At 48.5% G+C, this 7,812-nt stretch overlaps 1 long non-coding RNA gene across 1 annotated transcript; it reads right to left on the reverse strand.

The window, feature by feature from the left end:
* Positions 1-317: 317 nt before the first annotated feature.
* On the reverse strand, positions 318-5,385 carry LOC132661690 (uncharacterized). The gene is made up of 4 exons (XR_014135287.1): positions 5,190-5,385; positions 2,994-4,511; positions 674-2,871; positions 318-413 (listed from the first exon to the last, which is right to left on the reverse strand). It is a non-coding gene; the product is annotated as an uncharacterized LOC132661690 (long non-coding RNA).
* Positions 5,386-7,812: the final 2,427 nt, after the last annotated feature.

A 7,812-nucleotide genomic window follows, 5' to 3' on the forward strand; every position in this document is an offset into this window, starting at 1 on the left:
GATGGGGGCGCCTAAAAAAAGAACAAGGCTCCAGAGGGACTTCTGTAGACGCAGGCATGAGTGAGGAAGTCCTAAGGGTTACATTCTTCTCCTTTCTTCTCCCGGTCTGTGCAACAGGTCCTTTTGACTCTCCCTCAAACCATTTCCTGACTCTGCTCACTTTTCTCCAGGGCCACCAGGAAGCACACCTTCAGGAAACACCATTTCTGTTCTAGTCCAAAGGGCACCATCCACCTGGACCAGAATGTGAGGTGCCCTTTGGAGTTGCACAGAGGTCCTGCTTCTTTCCACCTGCACTGCTGTCACCCTGGCCCGGCCGCCACCCTCTCACTGTATTTCTGCAGCTGAGACCTAGGCCTTATGCAAGGGAAGGCCCAGGCCAGGAGGGGCCTCACAGCAAGAGTGAAGGATGCCTGTGAGGTTTGGGGATTTACCTTAAACAGGCAGTAGGGGCATTCCGGGTAGAAGGCGGGGGGAAGTCCCTTTCTAAGTAGGGGTGGGAGTAAGAGAAAAAGATTTCTATATGCTTCAGGCAATAGGTCTGTGCTTTATTGAAACAATCCTTCCTCCTGTGAATAATATAATCTGACATTTAGGGGGATGGGAGGAAATGGCTGGATGGGTCCCCGGAGCGCTGCTGACGTGATTTCAGCCGTTAGCGTTTTTTCTCCACAGCTTGGACAAAAGAGGAGGGTGGAAGACTGGATGCCACTGAGAAGCCCTTCCATGCCCAGGAGCTGGCGCGGCATGAACTTTGGGAGGCCCCAGAGCCTCTGACCCCCCTTCTAAACCAGCACCGTATTCTGATTGGCTGTCTCTGCGTGCCTCGGTTTATTCTTCTTACTGATCGACCACCTCCTTCCACCGTGTCAGATCTCTGTTCCTACTGGGCCAGTCCCCCCACCTGCCACAGGGTCACCCGGGATGGCCTGGGTTCTGCAAGGCCTCGACGGCTTGCCTCTTGCCACCATCAGATTCTTCCTCATTAAACAAATGAATCACAATCCTAATTAATTTGAGCAACAGAATTTATGTAACTACTCCCAGCAGGATGTCTGCTCTCAGTCGGTAGCAAGATTAATTCCTCTCTCTGGGAAATTCCAGCCGTGCTGGTCAATAAAGCTTTAATGATGACTGAAATCTCCCATCTGTCTCTGCTCAGGGCAGGTAACCCCTGCTAACCAGACACCCAGTGGGCTTGAGGCAGTATCCCAGACACCGAGAAGGCAAGGACAAGAACTGCCCGGCCTAGATGGGTCCTGAGCCATGTAGAGCTCACAGTAGGTGTTCAGTTAAGGATGGGGGACTGCCCATTCCAGGGATGTTCTGAATCTCTTAAAGCCCACAGGAGGTGTTCGATTCCTATTTATGGAATGAACGAAAGAGACTGTGTGTTGCTCAGGTCCTTCGTGAAACAGCCTCAAGCTCCTGAATTGCAACCAAGCCCCTCTCTGGCTCTTTCCACCATGTACTCCCATTATTCCCCATGACCATACCCACGTCAGTCTTTTTCACTATTTCGAACTTTCTGGACTCAGAGACTTGGCTCTTGATGCTCCCTGCCCTTGAACTGTGCCAACCCTTTCTCTCCAAAACAGGCCCCACGCTGGCTGCATGGGAGGGAAGGGTAGTGAAGTGGAAAGTCTTCCGGAATTAGTTCTAATTCTGGCTCTGCCACTTACTCCTTGTACTTCACCTCTCTGTTCTTAACCTCTCCCTCCTATGTGAACCACATGAGGTACTTAGGAAGATTAAGTAAGAAAACAGTGCAAATGTATCGCCTGGTACTTGGCTCATTTAATGTCAGGCACTGGTGACACAGCAGCACTCAAGACAAGATTCCTGCTCCCAAGGAATTTAATTTCTTGGAGACAATAAGCAATAAAACAAAAATGTAAGTTTAATTAGGTGCTCAGAGAAAATAAAAGAGTAAAATGTTATGGAAAGTGACTGAGGGGGACCTCTCTGAGGGGATGCCATTTTTGTGGAGACCCAAAAGCCAGCAGGAAACAAAACATGAAGATCTGGGGGCACAGTGTTCCAGAAACAGGGAAAAGCAATGGCAAAGGCTCTGGAGGTACAAGTGACCTTTGTTTGATTAATGGGCTGAGGTTCTGGAGGATTGAAGAACTTGCCCAGTTACCCAGCTGGGAGGTGCCAGGGTTGGGATCTGAACCCGCGTCTTTGGGCTTTAAGCATGGAGTGTTTATCACTGCGGCACAGAGAAAGGGTAAGAGAAAGGAAGAGTGAAGGGGGATGAGATAAGTTAGAATGCCTCTTGTCTTGTCCTCCATCAGATCTAAATCTGTGTCTTCCTTCGAGCCTGCAGGATTGTAGGATCCTGGCTCCCATTAGGAACTTCCGTCCCCACTGGCCCAAGGTGTCATGGCGGGGACCACCAGCCTTATCGGCTTCCTCAATGGCTCAGTGCCAATCCTTTCTTCATTTACGATCGAGCAGAGCCAACTACTTTTGCGTTTTTTTTTTCCTGATTATAATACATGTTCATTGTAGAAAACAAGAAAGGTATAACAAAGTAAAAATCAGCCATAATTTCCACCTTTTCAGGAATTTTTGTTATTTATCCTTGTGATCAGTTCTATGCACACAGATGCTTTATATAAGATTATGAACATAGTGCACATACAGTTTCAGAATTTTTCCTCTTGTCATGAAAAAATGTTTTCTTTTTTTTTTTGTTTGTTTATTTTTGAAAAAGAGACAGCATGAGCAGGAAGCAGGGGCAGAGAGAGAGGGGGACAGAGGATCAGAAGCAGACTCTGCCCTGACAGCAGAGCTTGAACTCACCAACTGTGAGATCATGACCTGAGAAGAAGTTGGACACTCAACTGACTGAACCACCCAGGCACTCTGAAAAAAATGTTTTCAAATGCGCTTTTTAACAGCTGCTTAATAATTGACTATAAGGACCAACTGAAATGTAACTATGTTAGGGTTTTTACTATTACAAGTAACACAATGATCCTTCTTACCTGTCAATCTTTGTTACATGATGTCCTACAAAGCAGGGGATATGTCCCCCTACCCGAGTGCTGTGTCCTGTGCTCAGCGAAACCATCTTCTGTTAGGGGAGCAGGGGCCTCTGCCCATGAGCGTGTAGCACAGTTCATGGTTGCTCTCTACTGAGAAATTGACACAGTCATGCTTTCCCCAACTTTCCCTTCACTCTCGACCTGTCCCTATCATTTCGGTCCCAGGAAGGATATGATGGGGGAAGAGGAGGAGAAGGAGGGGAAAATGCAATTTAATGGTATATTTTGAAACAATAAATACTGAAATGGTATTTAGACACAAGAATTCTATTTAACAATATTTTTATTGAGTAATCAACTGGCAGGAAGGTGAGGCCGACAGGGTCAGGGCCTGGCCTCAGTATGCCAGAGTCTAAAGGTGACCATGTTTTGCTTCTGTATGGGCCTGCCACGTGGTGGGCATGGGAGAAAGGAGTTCAGGGTTCTAATCCTTGGGGATATTGGGTTAGAGTGTGGGGCATCCATCTGTGGTAGGTCTGGAGGACACATCTGAAACCAAGGTGGTGCCTAAGAGAGCATCTGAGGACCCAGGTTGTGGGGCAACATTCACTCCCACTAGGGTAGGGGGGTCTGCCTCCTAAGACAGATGCTCAAGTTAAGGCTCCTTCTTTGGATTACCACCATCCCCACATCTTCTCCAGGTTCCTGTTTAGCCTCAGAAAACAAAAGGGGAAAAAAGATCAAGCCAGAAAGAAAGACACAAGAGAAGAGACAGTAAGGATAACAGAGTAAAAACAAGAAAAATGAGACAGAGGGAAAATGAGACACCCTCTGTGGGGAGACCGATGGTTTGACAAGTAGAACCCTTTTTGGTAGAAGCTTAAGCAGCAAGAGTTACTTTCGGTCTGGACAAACTTATTACACCTCCATAGCTAACAATTTCTAACTCACAAGGGCCAATGTCAAGTACTCACACCCTGTGGGGCAGAGCAATGACTGCCAACTGTACTCACTAGAGACTATCACCCTAAACTGACTGGGGTGCCCGCCCTCTTGCTGAAAAGCAATTTCTCAAACTTTCTGGAAGCCAACTGCTTCTCAGTGGAGCAGACAATGGAGAGCCCATGCCAGGGAACAGCGCTTCCTGAAACATGCCTTAAGACCTCCTGAGTTTCTAGGGGAGGGAGTGAAAGGTGGAAAGCGGAGTGGATTAGAGTCAGCAGGTGGGAGGTGGGAAAGGCTGGACAGAAGGATCTGGGGACAAGAAGAGGAGTGAGGAGGCTGGCTGAAGGAGGAGTTCCACTTTCCTTACCCACACTCACCTCCTGCCTTCCCCCCGCCAGGCTGCAAGAAATGGCTTCTGGCATCCACTGGAAAAGCCCAACGGTCATTGTCAGCTTCTGTAGGTGGTGTTAGTTGAGAAAAGATGGCAAATGCAGGGAACTCACTCTTATTGTGGGTACAGATGCTTGTTCGATATGGCCAGTGGGAACTTTTCAAAAGGACCTATTATGGGAACTGCAGGAAAGAAACAGAACAACCCATACACGGGGTCCGGGTTAGGGGAGATGTTTCAATCTCCTTTAGATTCACCCCCAACCCTGCTTGAATAGACGCTAGACAAAAATACGTCCTTTCTTTTGAGTCCACACTCAGAGAACCTTGTAGTAAGCAACTGCCACGGACCCTGATTCACCACCCCGCCCCCCGCCCCCCCCCCCCCTTCCTGTGCCAGGGCCGAAAAGTATCCCTAGCCTGGAGGGCATCCCTCCTTCATTCCTTTTGAGTAGTCCCTTGGCTCTGGATCGTGGAAGTGCTTCTTCACCTCTGACCCACTGCCTTCCCTCATGTTCAATTAACTGGACTGTGGTTAGTTAGGACAGGCTCTCTTCCTTTCTTGAGGCAATTTGCCTTTCAACACATAAAAAAGAAAAAAGGATTTGAGAGATCATGGAGAACCAACCAACTCTTTGTTAAAAAGCAGCTGAGGACCAGGACCACGGGGAGACTGACCCTAGGTCACACCATGAGGCAATGCCAGGGGTGGGGCAGAATCTAGCCAGTGCAGCCTCTCTAATACTATCACTATTACTAAACCCCAGCATTCAGTTGAGGCTAAGCTTGTTTCCCTTCTTCTTCCAAGGGCCCGAACCTGCATGTAGGTCTAGGCAGACTTGACTGCCCCCTCCCCACTACCTGCTTGCTCACGTTCCACAGCTCCCAGCAGCCAGGGCAGCATGTGAAAGGAACAGGGAGATCTCCATAGGCTCTAACAGCCAGGGAAACCACTCACCTGCGCTCCAATCTGTTTCCTGTGAGGCAGTGCTGCTCATTGGCCCAGCAGAAGTGATTGACAGATCAGTAGTCCAATGAATGATGAGTCTGGGTAGGGCCGGTGGCAGTTACCCGCCAGTTCCCTCATCTGGAAACTGTACGGGAACGGTTGCTGCAATATCCGTTAAGCCATTTTTCATGCTCAAAATCCAGCGTCGTTTTAGTAGAGTGAGAGGCAATTTTCTCCCTCAAAAGAAGGAATGTATTTGGGGGTCTAAAAATCCAAAATGAATCTTCCAAAAGAATGTGGTTTTGCCATAGCGAATGAGTCACTTTAGTAAAGGGGGACTTGATTAGTTAACAAATTGGTGGGAAAATGAGCGGGTCAGAGGGAGGAATGGTGGCTGGGAGTGAGGACACTGGTAGCCCTCAGAAAGCCGGGGTTTAAGGTGTCTTTTGCAGCTTTTGTAGAATGTGAAAAGCTGAGGCTATTCCTGTGGCCTGGATAGGTTCTGGGACCTAGGTGAAATGATGGGGTCACTGCTGGGGACCCTAAAGGCCCAGGGGATAGGGACCAGGCTGGCAGGCACATGAGGCTGTACAGTTACTGCACATGGAAATGGTCTCTCTGCAAAGGCTTGGAAGTAAGAGTTGGCTTGGATGGTAAAATGGAGGCCTGGACTGTGAAATGACTCCTTAGAGTATGTAGGGTTGGTTGGAGCTCAGGATGGAATGGCCCATCCTCTAAAGGTACAACCACAGAAGAGTGGAAGAGTGGCAGTGGGTCACCACGTAGCTTTTTAGAAGAGGGGGAGTCAGAGGTGAAGAGAGAGACAGGGAGTTAAAAGAGATGGAAAATGTGGCAAAATAAAAGAGAGTCTGTGGAAGGGATTTATAGCTGACATCCCAGAAACGCCGAGCAAATACATGCTTGCCATATAGTTGTCCCTCAGTAAGTGCTAGCTATTATTATTGGCCCTCTTGGAAGGCCGAGCGAGAGGCTGCTTGAGTCCAGTAGTTCACATGGAATCGGAACTGAGAGAAGGAAAAAGGAGCCAGGAAAATAGGCCATTCCAGCTACTTTCTCTGGCTCCCCTGTAATTATGAGAATTGCACAAGCTACCCCTCCACTGGGGGATGAGAAGGGAGGATTGAACTAAAGAATAAGGGTGTTGGTAAGTGCTGGAGCTGGGAGCCCAAAGGATGGGCTGTAGGAGTGAGGAGAGATTATCCTTCCCCAATCGATCTTACATAAGGCCTGATAGAAGTGAGGTCTGAGAGAGGGACATGCAGGTGAGAAGGAGAATGGGAAGTAGTATGGGCAGGCACTGGGTGAGATGACAGCTCATTGCATTACAGCTGTTGTGGTTGCTGGGGGCAGGGCTGGGGGAGCAACGCACCTAGTCATCTCTCCTGGGCAAAGGGAATGGTGGTAAGATTCAAGACTCCATTAGAAATTCCCATCCATCATTATCACAAGGGTCCACTTTCTCAAGGACCCCTGGTCTTTGAGGGCTGAGGGGGTGAGGCTCCCCCAAAGAGGTCCTGAGACAAGAAAACCATTTTCTATTTGACAGGAAGGGTGCCCATCAGTGGAGGCTGCTGAATACTCTGGGAGTACATGGTGCCATTCCTAAAGGTTCTGAACAGAGAAAGGAAGCACTCCATTTCTTTCAGTCTTTTCCTAGCCGTACAAGTTTCTGTGTTCCCCTTTATCAAGCCATTGAATCAGAGGCATTAGCTGGGGGCAGGGGGAGGTGCAGCGTGGGCAGCCCTGAGGTAGCTAAGAGAAGGTGATGTTGGAAGAAGAGTGAAGGATGCTTTTGAGTCCCCAAATTACCCCTAGTGTGCTGAAGGGTGGGGGAATCTGCTGGCTCACAACTGAATTACCAAGATACCTGGACTACCCACCCAAGTGAAGGGGCTCTGGTCCATAGTGTCTGGGGAGAAAAAAGGGTAGGAGAGATATAGGAGGAGGTACGAGGAGCTACAGAGAAGAAGACAAAAAGGCAACGATGAGAAGGACTGAGGCAAAATGGAGACCCAGTGGCAATAGGTACTGAGCCAGGACTGAGCGAGCTAAGAGAGACAGCCCGGAAAAGAGATTAGCTAACTTAACTGCCAAGTCTTCAAAGTCTTTTTTAGCTCGATTTCCACTGAATATGGTTCTACTAATTTACAAAGAAAATTTATAGAGTTCTCAGTGTCTCCCTCAAGATTCCAGAAAGCACTGCATTTACGAACTTATACCCATTTTGTATAAATGCTTCAGAATCTTACTGATGCTCACAGGCCACTCCTGATGATCTTATCACGGTGTTCAAATCTGGGCAAACGAGATAGGCGATGGGGTACTTGTAAGAGCCAGATCCAGGAAATCAAGCTTCTGGAAGCTGCTTTCATTTTTCACCTCCGTGGATCCAGAGCTAAACGTTAAACGGTGGAATGGGTGGAGTGGAATGAGCTGCTTTGGAGCAGTGATGTTTATCATGCTGGGGTGTGACAAGGTAGTGGCAGCGCAGTGGGGGCACTAAGTGATTTAGTG

This window comes from Panthera onca, chromosome D1 (genome assembly GCF_046562875.1).
Source record: "Panthera onca isolate mPanOnc1 chromosome D1, mPanOnc1 haplotype 2, whole genome shotgun sequence".
Lineage (NCBI taxonomy): Eukaryota > Metazoa > Chordata > Mammalia > Carnivora > Felidae > Panthera > Panthera onca.